We start from the raw sequence: 17,996 nt of genomic DNA on the forward strand, positions 1-17,996 counted from the left end.
ATCTGATATAGACCCAGGTAATCTGTGTCTCGCCTATAAGGCAATATCGGGCCCTGACCTACTAGAGATGCTCCATATCTGTAAGTCTAACTCCTCACTCATTTCCCTCTCGAAAGGTCTAAATCTAATATGCAACATCAACAAAACCTGCTGGAGAGACAGGTTTGTCTCCCAGAGGCTGCCACATCTCTGGAATAGACTTCCCATACATGTCAAACAGACAACCCTGATGACCTTCTTCAAGTGCAACCTTCATGAGTGGACGGGAAACTACACATTTGTCACAGGATTTCCACCTGTGTCCCTCAGTGACAGGGGTGACAGCTGCTGACTGAGGTTTCTTTTTGCTGATAAACTCTTTCCTAGGCTTGTAAGGGCCCCAGAGCCATTAACCTAGTAATCTGCTATGATTCTACGACATATATATATATATATATATATATATATATATATACATATATATATATAGATATATACATATATATATATCCAAAAAACTTCGTAAAAATCAGAATTATCCAATAGCAATGTCGATAAAACACACTGAGAGCCAGTAATTAGCGCTTTCATCCAATTTAATATGTTGGACTTCTTCAGAATAACATACAATTACAATACAATCCTGTATATATAACCAAAGTAATGGTGAAATGACAAGTCATACTGTAGACCAATTAGGAAATATAACTCATGAATTATGTAATAAGAATCCTGTTGAAGCAAGACATTCCACTAACTGAATTATGTATAATGTATTTAGAACCCTGTTCAAAAGTAAACAAAGCCTACCACTAGTAAATGTGTAGTTAGTTGTGCCATTTCAAAAAACATTTAATGTTTAAACTTTCATTTAGTCCAGGTGGGGCATTAGCATTTAACCTTAGTTGCCATCTTAATTCTTTAACCTCCAATAAAGTATTTCTATCCCCAAAAACATATGAACATAATCAAGCACAATGAATTTAAATCCTGTAGACAAAGGACATATATGACTGTGTTTAGCTAGGGCATTACTAAATTCACATTTTCTTATAGCCGCACAATGCTCCTTGATTCTTGTAGACAGCTTGCGTATTGTTTTACCAGTATAAAATGCTGAACACAATGTGCAGATAGCTGCATAAACAACATTGTCTGAATTGCAGTCAAAATATGTAGTATAACGTATTTTAAAATTATTATGTTTAAAAGTATATGAGGCACCTGTAAGAATATTCTTACAGGCAACGCATTTTCCACAAGTAAACATCCCTTTATTACTATGAATGACAGGGGGTGTAACAATAAATTGAGTGTCTCTATTTTCAAATAGAGAACGTAAAGATTTAAATTTTTTTATGTGTAAAAACAGGACCTAGCCCTAATTTGTTGTCAACCTCCTGGCTGGAGGTAAGAATATCCCAGTTATTATAAAACACTTTCTTAATAGCTATAGAGTCCCTGCAAATAGGAACTGGGAAACTAGTGAATCTATCTATAGAGTTATGTGTAGAAAGAGAGTGTCCTGAATTATGTATTTGAGAAACGTACTGATAGGTGCAGGACAAGGGAGTAGTCCGTGATTCAAACATAGTATTGGTTATATCATTTATAGTGTTACTACACTCATTGGTCACAAGGGGAGTAGTCTGTATTTCATTCATACTATTGGTTGTATTTTTCTTCGGAGAGAAGCCTTTTAAAACAATAGGAGGATAATTACTGTGCCTTAAAAAGACTACATCTTTAACAATAGAATTCAGTAAATCAGTAGGGTAACCTCTCTCTATAAGAAAGGAACTAAAAACATCACATTCTATGTATCATATGTAAATATATATATATGTAAATATATATATATATATATATATATATATATATATATATATATATATATATATATCTATATATGGATCTAGGACTTTTGAACGAAAGTTCATAAGCACGAATCCATTACCACCGAACACACTTTAACTTAAGCACTTTCATAGAAAAAGTGCTTTAATTAAAGTATGTTAAAAAAACACACAAAATCTATTTGAATGCAGGGGGGCAAGCCCCCCTGCACCCCCCACATGCCCCCTACTGTAATATTCTCACTCCGAGGTTGCACTACAGTGGGGAAAAGTGAATTTTCCCTTACAGCACCATAGTATGACCAGAACAACAAGCATATTTACGCAAAAGTACTGCTTCGGTGAATAGCACTTTCGCACAAATATGCTCACCAAGTTGGGATTCGGTGAAAGATGCAATCAAGCATCTGTTACGGATCCCATATATATATATATATATATATATATATATATATATATATATATATATAGATATGTATATATATATATATATATGTATATATATATATATATATATATATATATGTGTGTGTGTGTGTGTGTGTGTGTGTGTGTGTGTGTGTGTGTGTGTGTGTATAAATACATATATATATATATATATATATATATATATATATATATATGTGTGTGTGTATGCATCTTTACTCCCCAGACATTATAATCCCTACAGAAACCTGGTTAAAACCCAATATTATCAACATGAAATTGTCCACCTAGGATGCAACACTCATAGATGTGACAGAAAAAACAAACATGGAGGAGGTGTAGCCCTGCTATATAAGCAAAACACAAAAGTAAAATTTATTGCACCAACTGGGCCTGATTTCAATAGCATTTAAATACTATTGACCAAACTAGAAAGAAACCCAAACAAACATTTAACCATAGTAGGTACCTATATTCCACCTGGCAATAATTCCAGTCTAATTGAGGACCTTCTACACCAGATATCAATAACTTTGCAACAAGAAACAATAATAATGGATGACTTTAACACCAACTGGAATTTCTGCAACTCTTACAACCCCTCTAGCTGTATCAACCTAAATGGCTTCATCCAAGTCATTCAAATCGCAGCAAGAGTAGACAAAGTAACCAATAGAGACTCCATTTTAAATTGGATGCTAACCGGTAAACTCAATCAGGATGCCTTCCCAATGCCATTAGTGATCATCTCCCAACATACTTAATTAGATATCATCTCCACATGAACTCCACCTTCACAGAAATACTATGTATTGCAATATTTACAAAAAAAAAAAAAAAAAAAAACCTTCAGTGCCCAAAACTTTAACATCATCTTACATAACTGCAGCCGGTCTCCTTTCAAAACCCTACACCTGGGTTCTGCAGAAATATTCCTTGCACCATGTAGAACTACTAAAGTAAAATCTAATTTCACCACCTGGCTAGTAAAAGAAACCAAATTCCTACTTAAGCAAAGAGACAAAGCCTAGACATCCTATCATACCAACAAAACTCTGTCCAACCCATAACATTACAGACAATTGAGTAATAAAGCCAAAGCTCAAGTCAAAACAGACAAAAAGCATTACTATACCAATATGCAACAAAAACATATATACAACAAATGTATATATTTTAATAGTGGAAACTGGAATACAGGAGGTTAACTTCAGTCCTGCAAACTTTAGAAAATTATTTGAAATTAAATTACTTTATAGGGTAGACCATAAAAGTGTCTCTCACTCAGGTTTCAATGCAGCTAGAGACATAACGTCTGTACAAGGACATTTTATGTGTTATTTTCAGGGTTAATTAATTGCGACTCTGAAAGCATGAAATAATGCAATTGTTTTATGACTTCCAGCATCTGCAAAAGATCTGATCAAAAGTCCTTGTATGAGTATTTTTACAGGTAGATGCTAAATACTGCCAGCTTCCAGCAGTGGGGGTTTTACCTGGGAACCAGAAGTCAGTTGACAAGAAGCGATATCATTCTGCAAGCTATTCCAGCAGTAATATTTTAGATATTATTTTGATAAGTCTCTGAGTGAGACAGAGCATTCTGCATTCTGTCTTGGACCTGAAAACAAGAAGAACCATTCACCACGTTTCCCTTGCTTTAATGAAGTAAGTCTCTAGGGAATAGTATAATTATTTTAGATTCAGTCAGGAATATAGTAAAGCTTAGTTTAGATGTTTTTCTTTGTTTGTGTGAGCCTGTACTGCAATGTTATTTTAAATATTTCCTGTGGTTTTGAACACTGATGTCACTGTGAATATATATGTAGCATTTTTTGTTCTTCTATTCTTTATTATAAAATATATTTAAACCTTTCATTGTGGCTGATCTGTGTAGAGATATTTAAGTTTTGAAAATACTTGCATATTTATTTGGTGACACTGTGTGGGCCACTCCTAATAGCCTTGCTCTAGGTCAAACTACCATTTGTATTAATGTTAATCTTTTTCTTCTTCTTCTTCAGGCTTTTCCCAGTTAGGGGTCACCACAGTGGATCCCCTGTTGGGTCATGATTGGCAGTGGAGTTTTACAGTGTCGAGTTGCCAGCCCAGTGCCCAACCTTCAACAGAAGGCACACACACGCACACACACTCATGCCTAGGGCCAATTTAGAGTGTCCAATCCCCCTACAGTATGTTGTGAGATGTGGGAGGAAGCTAGAGCACCCAGATGAAACCCACGCGACCACAGGAAGGACATGCAGACTCCGCACATAAGGCACCCCAGCCGAGAATCGAACTAGAGAACCTATTACTGTGAGGCAGCAACACTAACTGCTTCACCACTATGGCCGCCCTGTATTAATGTTAATATCACTCAGTATATTGGGTACCCTTGGAAGAGCCTTAAGGTAGCTGACAGGAGTGACTGGTGGCAGTGAAAACTACCTTATAGTCTGGGCAGAAGGAGACATAGCTAGTAAACCTGTGCTAGTCTTTCCCAGGTGTGTGTGTGAAAATCAAACCTCAAAGTGTGTGTGTGTGTGTCAGCAACTTGGGCAGGGACCTGAAGCACTGGTTGGACATAGAGGTTGCTGGATGTCTCGACTTGGTCACTCAGCTGAGATCTCAAATCTCTAGCTGTGCCAGTGGGGAGTCATTCTGGGGATCTGGAGGAAGATGGAGAAACCAGCCCTGGACTGACTGTGGAGTCTGTGTGCTGTTAAGTGAATCTGCACTTGATGCATAGAGCTGCATCTGGAAATACTATGTATGTATAGATAACCGTTGCAAAAAAGAGTAAAATCCCATGAGTGGAGGAACTCCCTGGTCAGCCTCAGTAAGAAGCTGAGATCTCTCATAAAATCCTCCAAAGCTAGTTTCAAAAACAAAATTTCCACTGATTCTAAAGACCACCACAAAGCATTCTATAGCTATGCCAAGAATCTCAATGGCAACACTCAGATATGCTCTGAGTTACAGCACAATGGCACTAAATCTACAGAACCAACTGATATTGCCAACATCCAGGCAGATAGGTTCAGTGCTAACATTACCCCCTTCTCACCCCCAAAAGGGCCCATCTCTATACTGGAAGAATGCAAAGTTCCTGTAATTCTGGCTGCACAGGTAAAAACCACACTCTCCAAAGCCAAGAACACAGCATCTATGGACCTGACAACATCCCAGGCTGCATTCTACATGAACTGCAGAATGAAATGGCACCCCACCTAAGCACCATGTTCAATCATAGCCTCACCTCAGGCTTTGTGCCCACTAAATGGTGCACAGCGATGGTTATACCACTCCGCAAAGGGGGAGCCACCACAGACCCTGGGAACTACCGCCCCATTAGCTTTAATGAGCTTGGTCTGCAAGGCCATGAAAAGTATCATCATGGATCTTATAAACAAAGACATTAGTAATCTCCAAACTCTGGACCCCACCCAGTTTGGGTTTATAAAAGGCAGATTATGTCTCCTAAACCTGATAGACTTCTTTGAAGCAGTCACCAAATCCGTAGACAAGGGTAAGATGGTTCACACAGCCTATCTAGATCTCGGCAAGGCTTTTGAAACCATCCCCCACTCTGGAATTATAGATAAACTCACTAAACTAGGTATAAATCCCTGTGTCACAAGATGGGTTGCCAACTGGCTCACTGGCAACCCACACTGTGAAAGTAGCAGACTCCAAATCCGACTTCAGACCAGTGACAAGTGGAGTACCACAGGGTTCAGTCATAGGTCCTCTCCTATCTGGTATCTACTTTTCTGAAGTACAGGCTAACACAGAAGGTCTTTAGCTAATGAAGTTATACCAAGAACCCCTCTCTGATATCCATCTTTCACACATAAATTTTTTTCACTCCCACCAGTGATATATATCATTGTACTAAGTTCACTGACTACTATCATATGGTTTGAAAGTATGTATACTTTACCAAACTCTATTACTTTTTGTTACTGAAAGTTTATTACTGAACATTCCATATGCATCTATTTCCAACTCTGTACTCTACTTTTTGTACTAGTGCTTGTTATTATAATTGTATAACTATTTTTGTTGCTATGTTTGTTTAACTGTGAAGCTTTTCTCTCCAGGCCTCCACTGAAAATGGACTTCTAACCCAGTGGACTCTCCCAGTCAACAAATGTCAATCAATCAATAAATAAATAATACACTGAATCAGAGCTTTGAAAGCAAAACAAAGCAATTGCTTCAGTCGGGGCTCAAAGTAGTTGTCACCTCTTTTGACAACTTTACATAAGCAGCAAAGTTTTGAAATGCAAAACGTTAAGTATTGTTTTCTGTTCAGTTCACCTTTTTAAATGTTAAAAAATATTCTGAGCTGTGAGCAGCTTACTATGCGAGTTACTAATCAGTAAGCCATTTGAAATGTGACAGAGCTCTTTTATGTACAAACCTACAAGTGGAGACAGATACCTATCAGGCAAAGATGATTCTGAAAGGACTGAATACCACCCCCACACCTATTGTCTTGAAGTGTTTAAATGCAAATAATGTGGAGCATGATAATAGTGAAGGTACACATATTCATGAAGTGACCACAGAAAGCCAAAGGTGGAATGTCGAGAAAATTAGCAAGTAAACAGGAATATTTGTATTCCTTTCTTATAGAAAAGTGTCTGTATATTACTTAGAAGTTCCACCAAGGAAAAGGAAAGGGCAGAAATGGTGAGAGGTTTTGTGAAAAAGTGTTTGTGTCAGAGTGTGATGAATGAATGTATATATTTGAATGTGAATATATATATTTTTTACATATACACACATATTATACATACATATACACATACTGTACCACTACGGGAACTAGTTTTATATATATATATATATATATATATATATATATATATATATATATATATTGCCTTTTTTCTTATAAAATGAGTATATCATGTAAGATTTTAAATAGGTGTCCTATGTGAACTTTATATTGTACATAGTATGTATTTTATATGAATATTTTTTGTTACAATTCTGTTCTCTGTAGAGCTTTTCTCCCTGGGCCTCTGCTGATAATGGGCTAATTTTAAGCACTGTCAGACTCTCCCAATAAACAAATGGAAATTAATAAACAACTAGGTGCATTATTTATGCACTCACATATCTATCTATCTATCTATCTATCTATCTATCTATCTATCTATCTATCTATCTATCTATATCTGTATTATATTTCTCACGCTATGACATATCGCCCGAATAGCATTATTTTCCAAATTTCATTAATTCATTTTTATGCTTTGTGCTACCAATAGGGAATTCAAAGTTTTTCTATCTATATACCAAGCTTGCACAAATCAAACTAAGGTATGTAAAATCTTTTAGACTGTATATATGCCACTGTATAGAAATTTTCTGTCATTCGTGGATTGTGTTGTCATATAAAGACATGAAGCTCTGATTGCATATATGCCTCTATACAGAAATTTTTTGCCATTTGCTGTATTTGTACCATTATGTAATGGAGCTTTTCTCTCCGGGCTTCCACTGTAAATAGACCTTGTTCCAGTCGAAGTTTCACGGTAAGCAAATGTAAAATAAAATAAAGAATAAATAAATAAAAAATAATATATATATATATATATATATATATATATATATATATATATATATATATATATATATCTATATGGGTTCATGTTAATAGATCGACATGTCATTATGTCGACAGTTACTGCATCTACACAAAATAATTGACAATTGAAACCGTCGACAACTGGAATCACACTTTAACTTTACCGACAACACGACAGCACATTTACATGAAATGCTATTGGCAGTACTAACATGGGTCAAGATGGGGCGTGATTTGTCGTCTACATTACTGGTGTTTCACCCCATCTTGACCCATGTTAGTACTCGGCCCAAGGTAGCATTCCATTTAAAAGTGCTGTCGGGTTGTCGGTAAAGTTAAAGTGTGTGATTCCAGTTGTCGACGGTTTCAATGTCGATTATTCTCAGATGCAGTAACTGTCGATATAATGACATGTCGATCTATTGACATGAACCCATATATATATATATATATATATATATATATATATATATATATATATATCACATATTGCACACACTGATCCCACAGAGATAGCAAACCTGCTAGTGGACAGATTTTGCAAAAATGTCTCTCCTTTATCCCCATGAAACACATCACAAACCTTGCACTCAATTCCCCACCAGCCTATATATCCAAAGAGCACATCATTAAAGCCTTGCCTAAAGTAAAAAAAAACAGCCTTTATGGGAACAGACAGCATCCCAGGCTGTCTTCTGAACAAACTAAAACATGAACTAGCATCACCCCTAATTACCTTGCTCAAGCTTAGCCTAACCACAGGCTTTGTTCCTGCAGAATGGAGAGCAGCGACATTTTTTCCCCTCCATAAAGGAAGCTTAGCAACAGTCCCCAGGAATTATAGACCCATAAATCTGACTAGACTCATCTGTAAGGCCATGGAATGATTCATCATGGACCTCATAAATAAAAACATAGGTGATCTCCAAACCCTGGATCCGACTAAATTCGGCTTTATCAAGGGCAAATCTTGCCTGTTATACCTGGTGGATTTCATTGAAAATGTAACTAGGGTCACTGAAAAGGGCAAATCTGTGCACACATTATACCTTGACTTGGCAAGGGCCTTTGACACAATCCCACACTCAGGCATTATCAATAAACTTAGCAAATTTAATATAAACACCTTTGTTGTAAGATGGAGTGCCAGCTGGCTCAAACACCAGTCACACACTATCAAAGCAGGTCACTCCACATCTATCAGCAGACCTATCACCAGGAAGGTGCCACAAAGGTCAGTGCTGGCACTACTACTTGGTATATACTTCTCAGAAGTTCAGGCCAAACCTAAGGGGCTGTGGCTAACCAAGTTTGTGGGCGATTGCAATCTGGGTGCAATTACTGAATCTCCAAATGATGTCAGTGTACTTCAGGAGAGTGTTACGCAGACCAGTGACTGATGTCTCAGTTATGGTCTCAGATTGAATGCAAGCAAATGCATCATCATTCCCTTCGGTAAAAACAATGTTCCTTCACACTGTCAAATTAACATACCCTTTGTACCAATGAAGTGGTAAGGGATCTTTAATCACAAGTAGACTGCAACCTTAACTTTGACCACCATGTGTCTACTGTAGTGAGGAAGGCTTTCTATGTAGCGCACTTGATTAGCAAAGGCTTTGCCTCTAGAGCAAAGGAAGTTATAACCCCCCTATACTAGTCACTAATCAGGCCCACAATTGAGTATAATGTCCCTTTTGGCATGTACTGTACAAAGCACCTGCAGCAGTTGGAGAGACCTCAGAGGTTTCTAAAAAAGAAGATCAAGGAACTCCAGCACTTTCCTTACACAGGCCAGCTAAAGTCACTATACCGTATCATAGTATCATATAGACTCCTTAGGGGAGAGTTGTGCCTGGCTTACAGAGCAGTCTCTGACTCAAACCTAATGAATTTGCTGCACATCTGTAAATCAAACTGGACTAGGACTACAAATTCCAGGGACCTAAATAAAGCCTGCAACATGAATAGGATGTGATGGAGGGCAGATTCATCTCCCAGTGACTGCTATATCTTTGTAATAGGCTATCAATTCATGTGAAGCAGAGCACATCTACGACACTGAGTGGATGGGGCACCATAAATTCTTACCGGGGATAGCACCTACAATCCTCCTGGACACGGACAGCCATTGATAAATACAATCCTAGAACTGACTAGTGTATCTCTGGCATTACATTGGGATGGAATGGCTAGGCTTGAGATGACGTTTCGTTTGATAGCCTAGTAACCTCCTAAGATACTATGATCCTAATATCTATATATATATATATATATATATATATATATATATATATATATATATATATATATATATAGACAGATAGATATACATATATATGTGTGCGTCATCAGAGCATAGGATCATAGGAGGTTACTATGCCAATGGGCCTGGGGCCATTACAAGCCTAGGCAAGTTCAACCCTTGTACTCAAGAGTGTCTGTTTTAAGCAGACACAGAATCAGCACCTATTTCCCCTGTCCAAGAGGGACATTGGTGAAACCCCCTTTGAGGAATTTCCAGTTACCTATCCAATCCTCCAAATAATGTTTCAATAGGCTCAATGAGGGGCTTTGTTTAACATGGATCGGCAGTTTGTTTCAAAGACAGATACCAAGTTTTACAGGCATGATCTCCCTTTGATAGAACCAAACTGGTTAGGTTCAAGCATTTAGAGATTTCCTTTTAAGATGACCTTTTTTAAATTTTAGTGAACATTCTGTGCTGTGAGCAGCTTCCCGAAGGATTACTGAAGAGTAAGCCATTTGAAATGTGACAGAGCTCCTTTATGTACAAACCTTCAAGTGGAGACAGATAACTATCAGGCAAAAGATGACTCTGAAAGGACTGAACACCACCCCCACACCTATTGTGTTGAAGTTTTTACATGCAAATAATGTGGAGCACTCTAATACTGAAGGTACACATATTTATGAAGTGACCACAGAAAGCCAAAGGTGGAATATTGAGAAATGTATCAAGTAAAAATGAACATTTTTATTCATGACTTGTTAATAGAAAAGTGTCTGTATATCTCGCTACATTTCAAATGAGGATAAAGACATTTTCATTTTAGTTTACATTTGTTAACCGGGAAAGTCCGACCAGACACATGTCCTTTTTCAGCGAAGGTCTTGGGAGAAAAGCTCCATATAAAACATACATAGTTAACAAAGATTTGAGTACACTATTTATAACATACATAGTTGTAGGCAGTAGTAAATATACAATTTTTCGCATACAGGCATAGTTAACAATGATTTGATATCCTTTTGTATTCAAAGAATCATCAATAGAAATGTACAGGTATGAGAAGTTTACCAACATTATATTACTTTTCAATTAGTATTTCTTAGTCATCAGAGTGAGAAGACCTTAGTTTTAAAAAGTAGTGATACTGAGATTTAGTCAGCATAGAAGCAGCAGTTAAAATCATTAGGCATAGGTAGCTTAATCAGGCGCAGTGCATGGACATAGCCATTTTTTGGATAACTGAGTTTTTAGTAATAATCTAAACTGTGCTGAGGTTGTGGTGGATGTTACGTCGGGAGGTAGTGCATTCCAAATTTTAGCTATATAATTGCAGAAGAGGGATTCACCAGCCTGATAATTGGCCGTGGTGATTTTTTCAGGATTTTGTTACTGGAGCGTAGAGTTCTGGTACTAGAGTATGGCTGTAGCAGGGCAGGTGTGTTTTCGTTATGATAGAGTACTTTCTGGGCCATGGCTAGCTGGCTCTATAGCAGGAGTTGAGGAAGCTCTAACCAGTTGAGCTGCTTGAGTGCTGTACAGTGATGCCACCTAAAGTTTGAGTTGGTGACAAATCGAGCAATTTTGTTATAGCATGTCTCTAGTTTTCCTAGGTCAGATTTTCTTAAACTGGTAAATATGGGTGCAGCGCAGAGCAGAGTTGAGATCAAATGGTTTTGAGCTATAGTGGTTTTTGTGTTTTTTGAGAGGTAGAATTTTTTCCTATACAGTGTACCTAGTGTTTTGTGTACTTTTTATGGTTTGAGAAATGCGGATGTCAAATCTCAAGTCATTATCTATTTCAACCCCCAGTAGCTTAGTGTGATCAGTGGGTGTAAAGATGGTGTTGTTTGTTGATATAATATTAAAAGAGAGGAAGGACACAGTACTTTTAGTGGGGTGAAACAGCATACGTTTGGCTTTATTAGGGTTCAAGATAAGGTGGGAGTTTGTTAGCCATGTTTCTACTGATAGAAAGGACTCTTGCATAAGTGATTGTAGTTCTTGTATGGTAGGGGCAGCACATATTACTGTGGAGTTGTTAGAATACTGAATAACAGAGGCATATGGAGCTAAGCTCTGGAGGTTGTTTGTGAATAATGAGAAAACTAGGGAACCTAGTATTGAGTCTTGGGGAACACCTAGGACCACAGGAAGAAGGGGTGATAGGTTTCCTTGCCAGAGTACTGCTTGCTACCGTCCAGTCACATAGCCTTGGAACCAAGCAAGAGTAGACTGACAAAATTTTAATTCTGAAAGGGTGGTTAGGAGTTTGTTGTGTGAAACCATTATCAAATGCTTTAGATCGGTATAAGAATATAGAGGATACATATTTGTGACTGTTTCTATGATGATTTATTGTGTTGGTGAAAGATAATAAGGCAGTAGTAGTAGTAGTACTGTGGTATGGGCGGAAACCATGCTGTGTGTGGGATAGTAGATTGTTTGATTGTATGTGTTTGATGATTTGTGTGTGTACAAGTCTTTCAAGTATTTTAGACAGAGAGGATAAGACAGCAATTGGACAGTAGCTAGCTAGTTCTGTAGAGTTACTTCCTTTGTGAAGTAGAATTATGTGGGAAGTCTTCCAAATGGTTGGAGCTTGGTGTTCTAATATGGATCTGCTTAAAAGTATTGAAACTGAGTAGGCAAATGCTTTGGCTGCTAGTTTTAGAAAGTCAGCTGGTAGATTCTCTACAGCTAAGGTAGTGGGCTTTAACCTCTTAAGCAATGTTTTTATTGTTACAGTTGAAACGGGTTGAAGGGAGGAGTTATTGTCTTTTCTTAGACTAGGAGTAGCTGGAGTTGGGGAGGGTGATTGTTTGCTAGAGAGGACTAATATGGTTTCTGTAAATTACTTAATGAATTGGGTAGCAACATTTTCGTCATTATTAGGAGTAGTAGGTTGGGGAGTGCTAGTTTTTTCTGGTTGAAGCAGATTGTTAATTGCTGACCAGAGTTTTTGAGGGTTATTTCGGTGCTATGTTTGAATATCAGTGTAGTAGTTTATTTTGTCTTCCTTAATTTGTTTCTTTGCTTTGTTTCTAAGTTTACAGTAACTTTGTTTATCAACATTTGATTTAGTTCTGCACCATTGATCCCAGGCGTTGTCATTAGTAATGATCTACTTTCTTTTTTTAGCCATGGAGCATTGTTGGATTTTAATGTTATGGTCCTGGTAGGAGCTTGTATGTGGGGATCTGTACAAGCTGGTTGAAGCCATACAGATAAATGTGATTAGTGTGATTTTGAGAACCACATGATGCCAAGTCAATGTTAAAATCACCCATAATAATTGTTTCTTGAAGCAAAGATATTTCAGATCAGCTTAATATTTTTTCTACTGTATGGGTATTGTCACTGGATGGAATGTAAATTCCAATGAAGTATATGTGTTTATTCGCGTTCAGGGTAAGCTTAGTAAGTAATACTTCCGCATTATTGAAAGTTGCAATGTTTTGATTTGAGGATTCTAGGGTTAGGTGATTTTTATATAGAAAGGCAATACTACCACCCATTTTGCCTACTTTGTCTAGGTGTAGGATATTATACCCTGGAGGGAGAACCTCATTATTGGGTATGCTAGGTTTAAGCCATATTTGAAATTGTGACAGATGTGAAATTTGGTCTGTCTGCCTGCGTCAGAGTGTGAAAAATGACATAGCATGCATTCCTGCAAGGTAATGTGTGTTAGGTCTTCACTGGAATATCACAGTCTAAATATGTGGTATTCTTATATATTTATTAAGCTAAGAAATTGGGTAAGTGTTTATTTTGTTCCATGACAGTGTATGGTAAAGTATAGAAATGACAAAAGGGGCCACAAGCCTATCCATTTGCACTCTTTCCTTGTCAAAGAAATACAACTCTGATTCTGTAAGAGTTGATTTTTGCTATTGATACTCTTGTTGAAGTTGAATCTAAGCCTGGCGTACAAGGCATCCATGAATCTGTTTTTCATGGTCTGTCTGCAGATCCACAAACCAAACAGTTAAAATTATCTACGGTATGCACTTTAACCTTTCATGCAACAGCAATAAGACAAGATGAAAGGACAGCTGTATGTTTCAGACATGACCCTTTCCATGGCAGATGTTTGGTCAGGGTGTAGCACAAGAAGTGGGGTGTACATCATGGACACTGAGTTGCCGAAAACTGGTCAATGCTAATTAAAGCACTGCAGCGGTCTGTGGGTACGGTAAGTACACTCCTGTACAGCACTGAAGGGTGGGATCTTGGCTGCCATCATTAAGTGCTGTATGAGGCAGGAGCTGGGGTGTACACATCATGTAGGGGATACACAGAATTCAGCCGACTGTTTAGTGATCAAGGTTAGTACAGTTCCTGTATTTACACTGAGATAAAGACATTGGTAAACAGGGTATGAGTGCAAACTGAAGTTTATCAACAATCACTCTGCAGTCGAGGCAAATAGCAAGCAAGCAATGTAGAGTGAACAATTACAATTATTTTGGTTACAAACATTGATTGAGCATCGAACCAAACTTGGCAGACGAAACATAATACATGACAATACACAACATGAACAATAACCATCAAGGTGCATTATTGTCAAATGTGGCCTAACATTTATGAAAGCAGTAACACGTTGTAGGACAATAAGTAATACACAATACCATATCTGCAATGAACCACAGTAGTAATTGGAATTATTGCTGGATTTTCAATTCATTGCACAAACAATGAATATTGAATCAGACAGTAACCAATAAAGTCTCTGAACTCATGTACAACAACATCAGCAGTTGTGTATCATCTCTCTCTGCAAGCTAAGAGCTAGCTGAGATATTTTCTGAAGGTCATAATCACCAGGAAGTTTATTTATTTATTTCAGTTTGATTACCAGGGAGGTCCACTGGGCTTGGGGGCCTGTTATCAGTGGAGACCCGGGGAGAAAAGCTCCAACAGGAAATACAAGAGTTTAATAACATGAAAATTCAGAGACAGTTTGTATAACATATAGCAGGTAGCAAACAAAGATAATAAAAACTAGCAATTTCTAATTTTGTTCAGGAGGAAAATAGGCTTATATCAAAATTCCACTATTTAGTTGCCTATGCTTAGTCCATTTAAAAGAGGTTAGGAAGGAGAAGAGGTTAGCCTGGAGAGAAAGGAGAAGATAGCTTGAGAGGTAAGGGCTGAAGAGTGCAGTTGCAATGCCTGTTTAGATAGAGGTAGGAATGAAGTTGGGTTTTGAAGTTATTAAGTTTGGTACATGTCCTTAGTGTGGAAGGCAGGGCATTCAATATTTTAGCTAGGGTAAAGGATAAGAGAAGCTGACCTGCTGGGCGCTTTGGTTTTTGTACAGTGATCAGGTTTTGTTGAGAAGATCTAAGTGATCTAAGGGGGGTATAAGGTTGAAGAATATTAGAAAGAGCAGGGCAGTTAGTAGGATAGAACAATAATTTGTAGGCTGTGATGATTTGGAGGAAGTCAAGTTGATTGGGGAGTTCTAGCCAGTTGAGAGAGTGAAGGGAGGTGCAGTGATGAGAAGAGGATTTGGCATTTGTGGCAAATCTAGAGATTTTATTGTAACACTGTTCCAATTTGGAGATAAGTGTTGATGATAAATTAGTGAGCAGGGGAGCTCCATACAGTAGGGAGGGAAGGAGGTAGGTAGAGGCAAGGGTTAGTCTGGTATGAGGAGAGAGGAAGTGGTTGTTTCTATACAGCAAACCTAGTTTTATGTGGTTTTTTTTTGATTTTTAGCTGGATATGAGTATTAAATTTTAATTGGTCATAAATTGTAGCACCGAGAAGTTTGGTGGAGGGAACAATCTCGATAGAGGAGTTGCTGAGGCTGGTAATTTGAAATGAGTTTTTATCTAGAGAAGATGATTTAGAGGTGGGAGAAAAGGAGGATCTTAGTTTTGTTTGCATTTAGAGAGAGATGATTTTGGAGCATCCAGTTTTCAGTGGTTAAGAAGGCACTTTGAGTTAGGGCTTGGAGCTCTGTTAGGTTAGGGGCACAGCAGATCAAAGTGGAGTCGTCAGCGTATTGCATAATTTTGGTGTTAGGAATGGCTTTGTGGAAGTCATTAATAAAGATGTTGAATAGTAATGGGCCTAGTACGGAACCTTGGGGTACTCCGGTAGGGGTAGGAAGGAAGGTTGAGGTGGCTTGGCCCCATTTCACGGCTTGGGACCTGTTTGAAAGGTAGCTGGAGAACCAGGAAAGGGTTTTCTGGCATAGGTTGAGATTAGAGAGGTAATTTAGAAGGTGGGTATGGGAAACAGTATCAAAAGCTTTGGATAAGTCTAGTAGAACAGAGGATACTATATTACCAGATTCACGTGCTGAATTAACAGAGTGCAAGAAGGAGACAAGGGCGGTGTTAGTACTGTGTCCGGGGCGGAAGCCGTGTTGGGTATGAGAGAGTAGTTGATGTTTGGTAAGGAATTGCAGGAGCTGACATGGGCGGTGTTAGTACTGTGTCTGGGGCGGAAGCCGTGTTGGGTATGAGAGAGTAGTTGATGTTTGGTAAGGAATGGCAGGAGCTGACGGTGGATACATTTTTCTGGGATTTTAGAGATAGGGGAGAGGATGGCTATAGGGCAGAAGTTTGAGACATTACAATTTTTACTGCCTTTCTGGAGAGGAAGAATGAAAGCGGTGCACCATAGTTTAGGTATGTAGGATTCGAGTAATGACCTATTAATTAGGATGCTGATAGGTAGAGCAATAGAGTCAGAAGCTATTTTTAGGAAGGAGGATGGAATGCTGTCAGGGGCATTGGAGCAGGGCTTTAGTTTATAGAGGAGTTTCTTTATTAGGTCAGTGGATACTGGTTTGAGTTCGAAAGAGGGGAGGGAAGAGATGGGGATGGAAGACTGAGCAGGGAGGGGAGGAAGGTTATTGTTTGTGAATGTCTTGGTTAACTCAGCGATGGAAGAGGTGAAGAAGGAATTGAATAGGGAGGCTATTTCAAGGTCAGATTTTCTGGTATCAGGACAGGGGTTGTTTTTTGAACCTGGTCTAAGGAGGGAATTAACAGAATTCCAGAATTGTGGGATTTCTAGTATGTTTTTCTTGTAGTTTGATGTAGTAAGACTTTTTATCTCTAATGACTTGTACCTATCAAATATTCTAGTCTTAAGTATACTTACATCCCCATGGTGGCCAAGTGGTTCCTTCTAGGTGAAAGTTTTCTATGGCTTAACAGTTTGCGGATATGTGGTTTCGATATTGTCATGTCAATGATTTGGGATTCGAGTAAGTGGTCTTTTGATATTTTGAAGTAGACCCATACACACACACACACACACGTGCACACACACACGTGCACACACACGCACACACACACACACACACACACACACACACACACACACACACACACACACACACACACACATGTATACACATATGCTTCTTGAAATTAAAAGTATGGAATATATACCATTCTTTTACTTCAGATTTAAATATTGCATTAAATAAAATGAATGAATATTTGAGGATAAAATGTTTAGTTAGGCAACTAATATTTATTCACTTGTTAAAATCTTGTTGAGATATGGTTTACTTTTTTACCTTTTGTGATTTATTGTATTGCAGAAAACACACAAACCATATTCACCCATTATGCTATTAATTAAATAAATATTGTTTTACTTTCTTATACATGAAGATTTGTTGTCTTTGTAGATGAATTTCTCATGTGACTGTGTATGTTTTTCTCTCCATGTTTCTTAAAATCTTTAGTTCTGCATCCCTGACCACTGAGCCACAGGCCTTCTTTAGCTACTTTCTTCACTGACTCCTGTACAGCAGAATCCCGTATGACCTCAATGTGGGGCTCCCTTCTTCAGTTAAGACCTGGTTTCCTTTTAGGTATGCGAGATGGAAGACATGTGCCTTCAT

The sequence above is a fragment of the Protopterus annectens genome, chromosome 2.part2 (assembly GCF_019279795.1).
Source record: "Protopterus annectens isolate FY-2018-M chromosome 2.part2, PAN1.0, whole genome shotgun sequence".
Lineage (NCBI taxonomy): Eukaryota > Metazoa > Chordata > Ceratodontiformes > Protopteridae > Protopterus > Protopterus annectens.